The sequence below is a fragment of the Quercus lobata genome, chromosome 2 (genome assembly GCF_001633185.2).
Source record: "Quercus lobata isolate SW786 chromosome 2, ValleyOak3.0 Primary Assembly, whole genome shotgun sequence".
NCBI lineage: Eukaryota > Viridiplantae > Streptophyta > Magnoliopsida > Fagales > Fagaceae > Quercus > Quercus lobata.
This window is the reverse complement of record NC_044905.1, coordinates 48,588,957-48,605,082: the sequence shown is the minus strand read 5'-3', so window position 1 is coordinate 48,605,082 and position 16,126 is coordinate 48,588,957.

The following is a 16,126-nucleotide window of genomic DNA, read 5'->3' as shown; positions in this document are numbered from 1 at the left end:
GATTAGGAGAAGCATCTCTTCTCCATCCAAATCTGTAATGTTCGTCTTGGCTTCATCTTTCCTCTTGGATCAAAAGTTTCATCTCTAAGCACTTTTAGGACCAAGTCCCCTTCTTTAAGGTTTCTAGGTTTCAACGTTTTGTTAAATGCTTTAGCAATCCTTTTTTGGTATCCTTGTGCATGGTATTGTGCCGTAGCTCTCTTCTCATCTATCAAAACCAATTGCTCATATCTTTGTTTCATCCAATCTTCCTCTAGGACCTTGGTTTCCACTAGTACTCTCACATATTGTATCTCTACCTCAATGGGAAGTACCGCTTCGCTACCATAGACCAAAGAGTAAGGAGTTGCCCTAGTCGATGCACGAATAGAAGTTCTGTAACCCCATAAGGCAAATTGGAGCTTCTCGACCCAATCCTTGTATGTCACTTCCATTTTGGCTAGAATGTTCTCGATGTTTTTATTGGTTGCTTCTACAGCCCCATTGGTCTGTGGTCGATATGGTGAAGACTTGTGATGCTCAATGTTGTATAGCTCACTAGGTGGCACGTGATTCGTGATTCAAATTTGCATATGTTTGGCAGTCGTGGCAACTCTTCATAAAGTCTATACAATCAGTCTCCATCGTGTTCCAATAGTACCATATCCTTAAGATCTTCTTGGCCAACATTCTCCCATTCATATGAGGACCATAAATCCCTTGATGGATTTCTTCCATGACTTTCTTAACTTCTTCTTTCTTTAGACAATGAAGATGTATACCATCATTAAATCTCCTATAAATCTGACCTCCACATAAGATGTATTGCATTACTACCATCCTAATTGAATGATGCTCTCTCTTCTCAGCACCATCTGGATATACCCGTAATTCCAAGAATTTCATGATGTCATAATACCAAGGAACCCCTTCCTTTTCTATAACCAAGACTAAAGTTTTAACCTTTTCTTTGTGTACCATCCCATAACTTTGTCCAATTTCTAAGGGTCGTGTACATACTCCTTCGGGTATTTCAACCATGGAAGCTAAAGTAACCAAGACATCTGCAAATTTGATTATGAGCTCTAGAGATGACTGTATACTTAATCTTTTCAAAGGTTTTGGTCAAATCCTCTAAATATTGCTGATAGGGCTTTAAGTGCTCTTCCTTCACTTTCCACAACCTTTGTACTTAAGCTATGACCAAAGTCGAATCTCTAAAGACCTTAGCCTCTTTTACACCCAATTCTCAGAGAGCTTCCATTCCAGCGATACAAGCCTCATATTCTGCCATGTTATTGGTTGCCTCGAAATTCAACTTAACTGACAAAGGTATGTGAGATCCTTCGAGAGTGATCAAGAGTACTCCTATCCCATTCCCATATTGGTTCACAGCTCCATCGAAATACATCTTCCATGCCCCTAGCTCAATGTCCAAAATGTCCTCATTCGAAAATTCTTCTCTACCATCCTCTCCTTCCATGGGGTTCTAAGCACAAAAATCTGACACAATGCTTCCTTTGATGTTTTTCTTTGCCACATACTTCAAATCGAATTCTCCTAATAGGATCGACCATGTTGATAGTCTTCTACATAATGTAGGTCTCTCAAACAAGTACTTCAATGGATCCATTCTAGCTACTACCCATATCTAGAAAGGTAGGATAATGTGTCTTAACTTTTGTATGGCCCATACGAGAGCAAAGCATGATTTTTCTATTGGTGTGTATCTAATCTCATAATCATGGAACCTTTTGCTCAAATAGTATACAGCTCATTCTTATCATCATCTTCTTGTGCAAGCATGCTTCCAACCGCATCTTCTATGATAGAGAGATATAGGAGTAATGGCTTTCCATGTTTCGAAGGTATCAAGATAGATGGATGGAGGACATATTCCTTAATGAGCTCAAAGGCTTTCTGACATTCATCATTCAATTCATGAGGTTCATTCTTTCTTAGGAGCTTAAAGATGGGCTCACAAGTGGGAGTTTGGCAATGAATCGACTGATGTATTGTAATCGACCCAAGAATCCCTTTATCTCTTTCTCACTCTTGGGTGGAGGCATTTCTAATATGGCTTTGATCATTGATGGGTCAACTTCTATCCCTCTATTACTTACAAGGAAGCCTAACAACTTTCCCATGATTACCCCAAAGGTGCATTTTTTGTGAGTTCAATCTCAATTGATACTCCTTGATTCTCTAGAAGAACTTCCTCAAGTTAACGGTGTGACCTTCTCTCTCCTTGGATTTTACAATCATATCATCAACATGTACTTCTACCTCATTGTGCATCATATCATGTAACAGGGCTATGGCCATTCTTTTATAAGCTGCACTAGCATTCTTGAGTCTGAATGGCATCACAGTATAACAATAAATTCCCCATTCTGTGGTGAAGGTAGTCTTGGTCATATCCCTAGGAGCCATCTTGATTTGGTTATATCCTGAGAAACCATCCATGAAAGACATCAAGGCACTGCCAGTTGTGTTATTCACCAAAATCCTGAGAAACCATCCATGAAAGAGGGAAGTCATTCTTAGGGTAAGCCTTGTTCAAATCCCTAAAATCCATGCAAATTCTTACCTTCCCATCTTTCTTGGGTACAGTCACAACATTGGCTATCCATTTGGCTTGGTGTATAGGTTTGATGAACCTTACTTTCAATTGCTTGGTGACCTCCTCTTTGATTTTTAGAAGCCCTTCGGTTCTCATACGCCTCAACTTTTGCTTAACAGGTACCATGTGAGCATAAGTATCAATGTGGTGTTAAGCTACCTCGGGATCAATAGCCGGCATATCTTTATAGGACCATGCAAAAACTTCTTGAAATTCTGTGAGCAACTCTTTGAGATCTTTCCTTTCTTTTTCATTTAGGGTTGAGCCAATTTTAATTATGAGTGGATTCTCATCATTGCCTAAATTAAGAGTTTCAAAAATCGGTTCCATAGGTTCAATTTTCTTTTCCAATTATTTATTAATTTCAATTTCAAATTCATTAGAATCATTTAAGTGCAGAATTTTAATATTATGGGACATATCAAAATAAGCCAAATTATATTTCATCTTATTAAAAATGTTGAAAAGTACATTAGGGCTTGCATTACAAACTTTCTCTCCCAAATTCTCAGAAAATCCAACCTAAGTCCAATTATTAAGATGTCCCACAACAGGTACGATGAAGGTAGAACAACCACTTGGTTCCTCATTGGTGAAGGCGAACACGTCCCCCTCATAGTCTCCATTGCTTTAGAATCCATGTAGTCTACCTAGTCAACTTCCTCTTGAACTTCCTTGATCACCACGATAGGCTTCTCCTTGAAAGTAAGCTTCTCGTTGAAGAATATCTCCCAACTAGGATACAGTTTTCCATCCTTGTCTACCCAAAGCTCGAGAAAGCCACAAAAAGATAAGTCTCCCCCTTTTTTCACAAAGTTCCTATTAAGGGTACCAAGGTTCTTCTTGATTCTGTCACAACCTTCAAAGAATCCTTAACCTTCCTTGGTCAGTTAAGTTTTCAAATAATGGAATTCAGCCACCCCTTTTCCTTCTTTTCCATGACCCATACCAGGCATATACCCCATGTTCTTCAGCATTGTAATCACCTCATGGCTACAATATGGGAGCAAATTCATAGTACACTTTTCATCTATCAATCCATACTTAACCATGTTCACAAACTCGAAGTCACTCATTTGGAGCCCACCTCCTCGTTCCTCAAGTCCACAAACCGGTGCTAAGATTTCACCATCACCAAGCACTACGGCAATCTCTCCCTTCCATGGGATCTTCATCTTCTAGTGTAGGAAGAGGGAATAGCCCCAGTAGGATAAAGCCATGCCTTTCCTAAGAGAAGGTTGTAGTTAGGAGTGATATCCATGATGTGGAATTCCACGATTTTATCCTTTAGACCAATCTTGCAAGGAGCTTTAAAAGACCCCATAACCTTCCTTGAAGTATTGTCATATGCCCTAATGGTCAAAGGAGAGGGTATGATTGTTTCCACATCTAGGCCAATGGTAAAAGCAGTCCAAAAAAGGCATACATTTAGAGTAGATCCATTATCAATCAACACCACGGGAACCTTGGCACACATGCATTCAATGGTGATTTACAAAGCTCTAGTGTAAGTGGCTCCTTTGGGAGGAAGCTCTTCTTCGGAAAAGACAAGAAAAGGATGAGATGGGGCCTCAACTCCCATGAGAGATAGTACTTCTTGTGGTATAGTTTCTATAGGCACCTCCTTCAAATTCAAGGCATCCAAGAGAGCACTGCGATGTTTGTGAGAAGCCATAAGCAAGCCCCACACTGATATATGAGCTTGAGTTTTCTTCAATTGAATGAAAACTCAATCTTCTTCCTCTTTCTCTTCTTTCCCTTTAGGTTTTGTGGGCTTAGACCCTTCTCCTATGTCCTTACCAAGATGATCCTTCTCCAAAAAAGATCGTTTGTAGTGTTTCCCACTCCAAGTAATGTTAGCCATATTGTCCTTCATGACTCTTTTCTCTAGCTCGGTTATTCCTTTGGGAAGTATCCCCCACACAGCCACTGCATTTTTTAGAACCTCATCTTCCTCATCCCATATTCCTTAGACTTCCACGACATTAACCTCCATGGTTTCTATCAACTTTGAACAATCCCATTCGATCTCATCTAATTGCACCCAATTCTGATATGGAAGAGGAGCTCTATGATAGTCAAGCAAAGGGTTTTTCCTAATGCTGGGCTTGGTGATGATATTGGAATTTGGGAGGGTTCTGTTGTCTATATGGTCTTGTATTTCATGTTTGAGGTGGAAGCAATTGTCAGTTTTATGGTCGGGTTTTTAGTAGAAGTGACAATACTCATTGTAGTTCCATGTAAGAGGTATGGCATTAGGCATAGGTGTGGGATCTAGAGGTTTGATGAATCCTTTGGAAGTCAAATTTTCATATGCTTGGGCAAGGGTCATTCCTAAGTTGGAAAATTCTCGGTGGGCTTTCTTTGTGAAGCTTGGGTGGGCTAAGGTTTGTTGACGTATGATGGCACTTACATTCACAGGATTGGGTCCTTTAGAGCTAGTTTCTCCTTCTCCATATATTTTCTTGATTGGAGGTTTGCTCTCAGCCTTCTCCAATTGTCCATTGTTGATGGCATCCTCTACCCTAGTTCCACAATCACACAACTCTCCAAAAGAACTAATAGGTGATGACAAGAGCCTACTATTACATGCCAGAAGCAAATTCTTGATAATCACGTTGATTCAGTCCTTTTCATTTGGCCTATTAACCATCCTAGATTGCCTTCCCCTTCCATCTTGTCATGTATTCGAATGTTTCCCATACTCACTTAGTGATCTCCAAATCTCTCAAAGTCACATCAATCATAGTACTGAAGATGAATTGATCCACAAACAACTCCACTAGCTCATTCCATACCTTAGTCTTGCTAGGATCCAAGCTATAGTACCACCTTGATGCACCCCCCTTGAGTGGGAGAGGAAATGCATGCAAAGTTTGCTTCTCATCCAACCCTTTCATTTCAGCAATGCTTAGGTACCTCCTAACATGTTGCTTTAGATCTCTAGTTCCATCAAGCTTTTTTGCATAAAAATCTTGAACTTTGGAGGTATTGCAATGGGAGTTTTGGAGCTTATGCCCCCCATGTTATAGAGATAACCATCCATCCCTTGGGCCTTGCAAAAAGCTAGTTGCATCTTTTCCATCTTATCCCTCATGGCTATGGTCTCTACCACGAGTTTCTCAAATTAGTTGTTCCTTTCATAATCAGCCTTGTCTCTTTCATCCCAATCTTCTACTTCTTTATCATCAAGAATCTCTACATGTGTGGCCTTTTTCAACTTATCTTCTTCCAGCTTGGTGAGGGTACTCCCTATCTTCTTGAGAATGCCGCTTTTTTCTTCCATTGCCTTGAATATCTTTTGTGCAGTTTCATCACTAATTGGAGTGGCCATTGTTGCTTGAGATGATTCCCCTACTTGGAACACTCCTTCTTGATGTGTGTCCTCAATCTTGACCAAACGCCTTTCGTACTTTTCTTTAATCCAAATTGGAGTGGGGATGTGTTTTCTTGACTTTGGTGGTGCAATGGTGCCTAAAAAGAAGTCTCATTTTCATTAATTCCATGTCCCAATTAAAAGGTTCCTTTTATATTTTTAGATGTTCTTAGAAAGTATTTAAGTCCAATTTAATTAAGGCCCAATTACAAAATGACTCATTTTCCTCTCATGAACCTTGCCCCTTGTTTCCTTGGGCTTTGGTCCATTTACAATAATGCTCTCATCTTACTCTCATGGGCTTTCATTAGAATGTACTTGGAAATTTTCAACCTTTTTGTCTCAAACATGGGCTTACAATACATTCATCACCTTTGGGCTCTTCTTTTTCACTTTTGTAAGGTTGAATTTATTCAACCATGTGTTGCCTTTATTTTATGCCAAATTTGCTTGTAATTCAACAATTAGATACCCTGTTTTTAGGTGGAATCATGTAAGAGCTGTGTGTGAAAGAGTGTGAAGAATTCAAGTATGTGTGCAGTCAAGAGCATTCTCGCAACTAGAACTCACGAATGACTCACGACTGATAACTCACCAAAGTGCCACACGTGTGAAGCATGTAGGAAGTTGAAGGGTCATGACAGTTGGAGCACTACAGGGAAAAAAAAGATAGTCTGGCCAGTCCATTATTTTGCGACTAAAACTTGCAACTTGTCCTAGTCGCAAGAGAGAGTCGCCAGAACCCCCTGTTTTGCAGAAAAATGACTTATCGCATTCCTCACATACCCTACTATAAATACCCTTATACCCACAAAATTTTGAGAGCTTCCAAAGAGAATTTTGAGAGAGAAACCCCAGAGAACAACAAGATTAATTCATCCACAATCTTATACATTTGATTCTTCAAATTCCTCTACTCTTATCCTCTTCATTGACATACCCTTGAGAGGAGTTTTAACCAAATCCCTACCCCACCACATTCATATTAGTGAGAAGGTTATTTGGTACTTGTGAAGCAGTTCAGAAAGGACCAATTCATTTAGTTGTTGCAATGGGTTTATTGTGGGATCCGGTAAGCTAGAGAAGACAAGGTTAGGTTTAACCCTGATGGAGCAAGAAGCTTGGAGAGCTTAGGTGCATCGGGTCAATTAGGCTTGGAGGGTCTATTACCATTCATGTATCCCAATTGATTTTCTAGTGGATCATTTTACCGCTTGGAGGGTGGCGAAGAGGTTTTTCTCCAAGTTTTTTGGTTTCCTTTTCGATAACACGTGCCGGTGTTATCTTGTGTTCGCATCTCTCTAACCCTCACTCATTGCTTTTAATTACTGCTGTGTTGTGATTAAATGATGACTTAGAGTAGTTTGGTTGTTTGGGTATAGCTTATATTTATCATTCCACACATACATTGTTTGAATATAAGCTTGTGATGGTATTTTTGAAATTGGGGGTCTAAACTTTATCATCATTTTTTTTTTTTTAGAGTAGTCTTTTAGCTAGAATATATCATAGCCTTCCTTTCAAGGTCCATGAAGTTCTCATCATTTTGGTCCTAGGCATACAACAAAGGGGCCCAAGATTAGAGAAATTCATATTGACTTTGTATGATTTTGGATACTAAGTCCATAACATACTTGTTATCTTAGGCCTAAAGTCCTCTTTTTCAAAAGGGATTTTTAATTTGGGCTTATAAGAGCAATTAGGCTACGATCTTATGAAACTTTCAAGTTAAGATATACCTTTGGACTTAGAGATAAGCCTCTTATATGTGAGAACTTTTTTTCTTTTATCCCAATTGTCTTAAGGCATGTCATAACTTTAGGGTCATCCTTCCATTTTTACATCTTTTATTTGTCCTTTAGAATTAGGTGATCACAAGATATATGGTTGAAAAAACAAGAGATATAAAAAGGTACCCTCTTTTGGTAAGATATAAGATCTCTCTAAGTGTGGGTAGGCTCCTTAAAGCTAAAAGGATAGATAAGTAGGTCATTCACAACTATGTGGGCCATGATTTCAACTGAGGCCCTAAGTGGACCTTTATGGATTGGTGGCAAACCGTTAAGGCACTTAAAGCCTATCATGGCCAATGGCACACATTACGAGTTGGTGGGATGAACTTTAAAAGACTTGGGCCTGAATGGAGCCTTCCATCTTCCCACTCATCACTAATTGAGTAAAAAGGACAATAGAACCAAGTGATGTGTGTGCATGAATCTACTGGGCTTTGTCTATACTTCAATCATCAAGCCTTCATCATGAATTTGCTGTTTTGACGATGCTATCCGAACAACCTCATTTGATTTTGAATTCTCCTCCCTTGGCACTTAAACGAACTTAATTTCATCAAAATGATTGGCCATCTCGATTGCTAACCTTTGGTACTCCAGCATTTGTTCCTCTTTTACTTCATACTCATGGTTCACTTATCCGACGATGAGATCAGAGTCACTTATGACAACTAAGCTTTTGACGCCCAGAGCTTTGACAAGTCTTAGGCTAGTGAGTATTGCCTAATATTCTACTTCATTATTTGTGGCTGGAAATTGAAGTTGTACTCCATATTTGAGCACATCCTTATCAGGAGATATCATGATGACTCCTACGCCGCCTAGTTCTTTGAAGGATGATCCATCAGTGTGAACCATGACAAACTACATTTGGCCATCACCTGAAAAAGTGAATTCAGCTATAAATTCTATCAATACCTGTGCTTTGATTGTTGATTAAGGTCTATATTTGATGTTGAACTGACTAAGCTCGACAACCCATTGCACCAACCATCCAACTACGTCGGTTTTATTCATGGCCTTCTTGATGGGTTAGTCTGTCATTACAATGATAAAATGTGCTTGGAAGTATGAACGAAGCTTCCTCGATGCTACAATCAATGCAAACAATACCTTCTCTAGATGAGGGTATTTTGCTTATGCGCCTTAGAAGGCTTGGCTTGTGTAATACACTAGCCTCTGCACCCTATTTTCTTCCATAATCAAGGCTGAACTTATTGTTGTCTAAGAGACTGCAAGATATAGAAAAAGGTCTTCCCCTTTTATTGACGGGTTCAAGAATGGTGGTCTCATTAAGTACTCCTTTAGATTCTTGAAATTCTTCGGTTCACTCGAAAGCTTGCTTGAGTGTCTTGAAGAAGGACAAACATTTGTCTGTAGCTTTCGACACAAACTTGTTCAAAGCTACAACCCATCCCATCAATCTTTGAACTTCTTTCACAGTCTTAGGCAACGTCATTTCCATGATGGCCTTCACTTTCTCAAGATTGGCTTTTATTCTTCTCTGGGATAACATGAAGTTAAGGAACTTTCCTGATGACACTTCAAAGGCACATTTCGATGGATTGAGCTTCATCTTGTACTTTCGAAGTGTGTCAAAGGTCTCTCTTAGGTTGTCCAAATGTTCTGCGTTCGTCTTCTATACTACTATTTAAAGGGCTTCTCCTGTTTGGACCGGATTTTTTTTGCTCCAAAAAGACCCCTCTACCTTAAAATTTAGCAGAAACAAAACTTGAGGATAACACGGTAATAATACACCTTTAACTCCTATCTAAAACATGGCCTACAAAATAGGACAACTCTCCTGGTGGTTTTCAAACTCAACTTGATATCTATTAGAGATTTAAACTGCTACAACTTTCATATTCTTTCGATTACTAAAATACTCAACCCACATTTTAAACTCAATGGATGGACCAGAGTACAATGTTGGTTTTGGAAGTGTTGTGTTTAGAAATGGTCTTTAGATTCTTTTTGTTTCTTTGTCCAATGGTATGTTGCCCTGAATCCATTTATTGAATTGCATTAACATATATTTTATACTCATTTGATTGGGCTTTCTTTTTTTTTCAGTAGATTTTTTGTTTAATTTTTTAATACCAATTTAGGGGGTTCATAAATTCTTTAGCCATATGGGGTACATAGGAAAAAACCTAGCTTTCATAATTCAAAGGGAATTTCTACTAGATGTCCACATGACTGTAATTTCTTGCATTGTTCGATCATAACCAGAGGTCCAAAGTTGCTATCAAGTCTAACTTTCTTTTATGGGTTTAATAAATCATATAAAAGAAAATGGATAGATGAATGTATCCAATATTTTGTAAACTAATATTTCCTTCTACTTTGTAAACTAATAGATAAATGTATCCAATATTTTGCTTAGGAAGCAGGGACTATTCAATGTGGGCATCCTCAAGAACAAAGGCGGTGTATCTCGATTATCTTTAATTTAGCAATTCATCAATGTATGCAAAGCCGCATACCCAGACTGCTAAGAAAAGGATCGAAAGACTAGGAAAAACAACAAACCACTGAAGCTAGGCGTCGAAATCATATTTTTTGTAAAGGCAAGATGTGGTTTAGTTTTTCAAAAAAGTAATTTCTTTTTTATTTTTTGGAGTGTGGTTGTTGGGCTAATTTATTGATTAATTAATTAATGTAAATGTTAGTAGAATGGAAGTATTGTGAGTGGTTTTGGAATATGCAGGTCGTAATCTAGATAACCATTTTGTATTAATATTAATTTTTTTTTGTATAAAATTTTGTAATTGTTTATCCTATTTTCTTTAACTAGAAGAATATGGAAATAGAAAAACATTTTAGTCAAAAACAATGATGTATTTGTCAAGTTGTAGAACCACACTTGGTTTGACAAGAATTTTTTATGATATATTTTTTTTTAATATTTAAGTTATTTTGATTAAATGCAGACATATTTGCCTTTTCATTTCTCTTAGTCTTAGATGATTGAGATTTGAGAGCTATTTGGATTGATTAATCTAATTGGTCAAGTAATCCTATACTAAAATCGAATTCTTTTAGGTCGGACCAATTAACCCTGCAACTATAAGCAAAATTTGTTACTACTAAGATATGGCCATGTACAAACATTCAAATGTGATTTAGTGAATCGGTTGGGCATTCGATTTTTTCTTTTCTTTTTCCCAAATAAAAAGAGGGTCTTTGGTATGGACCCATCAACCTCATGCCATGTGACGACAATGAGTAATACCATGTGTACCATTTGGACTTGATAAGGCTATCATTGTGGGTACAACACTTTCGTTAAAGTACTACTCTAATCGCTCAACTATTGCCAAGTATTATGTCAAAAAATCCAGAACTCCTACCACCAAACCACACTCTATGGTGGTGGGCATTCAACTTCTTGATGTTAGCGTCGTCAATTCTAGATATTATGGAGGGATCATGCATAGTATTGACGATGTTTATAATGGATGTTGATATAGTGCATGGTGTTGAGATAGTGAGTTAGTGATAGATTGTTACTCAAATTAATTCTTGAACCTTTCTTTTTCATTTGAAATTTCAAATATAAAACTTTTTTTATAGAAGGTTAGAAAAATAAAAATAAAATACATCTTAAATTTTATAAGATTCTTTCATGTGCTTAGAGGCTCTTCTAATTTTTTTTAGAGGTTAACACTTTCTATTTATCTTAATTCAAGGTTGCTGCATTTTTCAATCTCATCACACCCCTAGGTATTTTTGTAATTGAAAAATATTGTAACTCTGAATTATGATGGATAAAAATTATTAACTTTTACACTTCGTTTAGGAGCCCATATAGGAATAGAATGGAACAAGTAAATCGTAGAGGAACACTAGCCTCCGAACACGCGCGCGCTCAGAGACTCTTCTATTTGTTTAGGTAAATGTTAATAATTTCCATCCATTATAATTTGAGATTACTACATTTTCCAATAACAAAATAAATCCTAGGGGTGTGATGAGTAACCATACATCAAAATCAGCATAAGCAACTGCTCTACAAGCGAGGGTATGAGCAAGCTTATTCCCCTCTCTCTTAAAATGACAAAAACTACAATTAACATTAGAAACTAAACTATGAATTTCAGCAATAACATGACCAAACATAGTCTTGGAAGGCCTAGCAGCAACAATAGCTTGGATAACCTGTAAGGAATCACCCTCCACCACCATGGACTGAAGACAAAGCTCATTGGCAAAGACAGTGGCTCTACTAGTAGCTAAAGCCTCCACCATGTCCACAGAACCCGGGAGCCTAATTTTCTGACTTAAAGCACCAATGACCAATCCTGTCGAATCTCTGATAACCACTCCTAGGCTAGCACTTGCCTGGTCCTCAAATAAAGCGCCATCAAAGTTGATTTTATACATACTAGAGGCCGGAGGTTTCCACCGAGAATCACTACTACAAACAACCATTTGAGGAACCTTTTTATGCACATCATGAAACCCCTTCAGCAAATTAGAAGAACGCTGACACACCTCCCTAATTCTGCAACCCTTCTGCCGCAATCTGACCCTATTTCGACCCTCCCAAATGCACCACGCAACCATGACGAAGTGCTCCACCAACCTGGGAGAAACCTCCTTACGCAAAAATAGAAAAGCATCGGTAAAACTATAAAAATGCTTGGAACGCATAAAAGAAAACCATTGATCAGACATCCAAATAGCCTTCACCGAATCACATAACCACAAAGCATGGAAACTATCCTCATTGGACTCACGACATAGCTCACAAAGCCCTTCAACCACTACATTTCGCTTCAATAGATTTCGCGTAGTAGGCATCACCTCTTGAACAACTCTCCAAAGAAAGTGGCAAACTTTTGGAGGTACTCGGAGCTTTCAAATATCGTTCCATAATCCTCTGCCCTCCTCCACATTCGAAGAGCTCGATAGAGCCTGTCTTCCAATCTCAACATACAATCGATATGCACTACAAACCGAATACATTCCATCAGATGTCAAAGGCCAAACCAGGGTGTCCAAATCCACAACTTGACTAACATGAATACCTTTAATTGTAGCAACCTCCCAAGGATAAAAGTTTACATCGATCAGCTCCTTATTCCACCTCCTAGAACTGGGCATAAACAAGTCTTGGACCACCTGAAGGGACTACTCCCACTAGGGTGATAACACACAGCCACCACCTTCAAAAGGTAGCCAGCGATGCTACCAAATTGATATGTCTTTCCTATTCCCCACCCGCCACCTAGCACCCCTCAACACCCCCTCTCGGGCTTGCAAAATGCTCTGCCAAGCAAAGGAACATCTAAATGATTCCTTAGCATCAAAGATATTGCTGGACTGAAAATATTTAGCCCAAAATACCTTATAAACCAAAGAATTTCTTTCATGAAACAAACGCCAAACTTGCTTACCCAACATTGCATCATTGAACATCTGAAGGTCCCTAAACCCCATACCACCAACTGATTTTGAGGAACAAAGAGTCTCCCACCGAACCCAATGAATTTTCATAGAATTTTCCGAACAACCCCATCAAAACTTCTAAATCATAGCTTCAATATCCTTAAGCAAACCAATAGGAAGACGAAATACACTCATAGAATAAGTAGGGATAGACTGAACCACCACTTTGATCATAATTTCCTTACCGGCTTGAGAAAGTAATTTCTCCTTCCACCCTTGCATACGGGCCCAAATCCACTCCTTGATGTGATTAAAGCAAGCTTTTTTTCTGACGCCCAACAAAGGAAGGAAGCCCCAGATATTTCGCATAACTTTTGATTGCAGACACCCCTAACATAACCTTCAACTCTTCCTGAATCTCCTCAAAGTATTCTTGCTAAAGAAAGCCATGGTCTTATCAAAATTGACCTGTTACCTTGATGCAGCTTCATACCATCCCAGGATATGCTGAATATTAGCACACTCTGTAGGAGTTGCTCTACAGAATAATAAGCAATCATCCATGAAGAAAATATGGGAAATTCTAGGTCCAACTCTGCAAATAGAATACCCCCTCATATCACCCTCACTAGGTGCTATAGAGAGAAGGGCATTCAAACCTTCCACACAAAACAAGAATAAAAAAGGAGATAAGGGATCCCCTTGCCTTAACCCCCTTGAAGGACAAATAAAACCCTGAGACTCACCATTCACCAACAATGAATAAGAAACTGTAGTCACACATTGCATAATCAAGGCAACCCACGACTCTTTGAAACCCATCTTCAGAAGGATCTTTTCTAGAAAAACCCATTCAACTCTGTCATAAGCCTTACTCATATCAAGTTTTAAGGCCATTAAACCTGTCTTGCTTGAACATTGTGTTTTCATATGATGCAAAGTCTCAAAGGCAATCAAAATATTATCAGTAATAACTCTATCAACAATAAAAGCACTTTAGGCTTCCGAAATAATAGAATTCAAAATTGGTTTCAATTTATTCACAAGAACTTTACTCAATAATTTATAAATAACATTCCAAAGACTAATAGGCCTAAATTGAGCAACAGTTTCAGGATTAGCAACTTTAGGAATCAAAGTGATGAAAGTGTGATTAATAGATCGAAGGAAAGTACTAGAATTGAGGCAAGAGAGAACAACATCAGGAATTTCCATACCAATATCTAGCCAAAAAGTCTAATAAAATATAGGAGGCATCCCATCTAGTCCTGGAGCCTTTAAGGGGGCCATCTTCTTAATAGCTACCTCCACTTCCTTCCAAACAAATGGCTTTGACAAGGCTGCATTCATAGAATCATCAACCACAGGTTGCACCCCTACTAAAACTCTCTCCAATTCAGCTGGGTTAAAAGCAATAAAGAGCCGAGCATAATAATCAACAAAAATATCAGCCACTGCCTACTCATCCGTAACCCAAGCACCATGCCTATCCTAAATCCCACTTAATAAAATTCCTTATTTTACGTTGTGTTGCCACCCCATGAAAGAACTTAGTATTTCTATCACCCTCCACCAACCATAAAGCTCTCGACCTTTGAAACCACATACGGTTCTCTTTATCAAGCAAGACATTTAGCTCACGTCTAAATTGAACCACCATATTATGATCACCACCCTTTTTCTTCTTAATCTGATCTTTCACGCTCCCAAAATGATCCTTTCTCCAAGAATGCAACATTCTTTTACACTTCTTAATCTTAGCCACAACTCTATACATAAGTTGCCCCCTAGGCCAAGCCTCCCAAGCTTTTCTGACCATGTCACCACAACCTCGATCAGCTAGCCACATCTCCTCAAAATGAAAAGGTTTCTGTTTCCATCTCACAGACTCACCATTCAAATCAAACATGAGTAAAATTGGCCTATGATCAGAAGCATAACAATGAAGATGTCGAACAGAAGCTGCAGGAAATTTTGCCATCCAATCATAATTAGCAACACCCCTATCCAGTCTCTCCCAAACTACATACCCATGTCTATTAACCTCAAGTATCCAAAACATCCCTAAAAGCCTACATCTGACAATGAAGGCGCACCCTACCCCCTCACTTTTCATCAGTGAAGAGAATTTTGTTAATATCTCCTATGCATAACCAAGGTAAGTGTGGCTTCGAATTAAGCATGCAAAGCATGTTCCAAACCTCATCCCGTGCATTTGAGTCTAGCTCACCATAGGAACCTGTAAATCTCCGAACCTCATTAGTACCACCATTAATCAAAGCATCAATGTGAAATTTAGAAAAACTATCAACCTAAACTAAAACCCCTTTTTGCCATAGAAGTGCCAAACCACCACCTCTATCTTGACTGTGAACAACAAATAAACCTGCATACTTAATCTTATACTTCAACCTATCTAACAACTCCTTATTAGCCCAAGTTTCCAATAAAAAAACAATTAGGGGAGCTTAAGCCTGAATTAAATCTTCAAGCTCTCTTTTTGCACGTGGGTTCCCATACCCACGGCAATTCCAGGCTAAGCAACTCATTGCTCTCAGCGGGGCTGATCAACAACCTCCATCATTTCAAAAAAATTTGAAATGGCACAACGTCTCTTTGTAGGAATTAAATCATCTTCCACCTTCATACCCTCCTGGAAACCACATTTAATAGAAAACAGATCACCTTCTTTCATAGTAGCAGCAAGTTCTCGTGCCAACCGCTTCCAACATCGAATCTGCCCACCTAAAGGAGTACTACGCTCTATGACTAAAGATTGCTAGACCTCCGGAACCCTAGAATCATCAGAAGGAAAGTGCCAAACCAGTCAGAGTTCTTAGAGGAGGATCAGATGTATCTTGATCATCAAACTTGGACAACCCCATATTGATCTCATTAAGAATTTCCTGGAAATCCACATTATGACTACTTAGCTTTGCACCAAGATGCTCAGACGTGTCCATG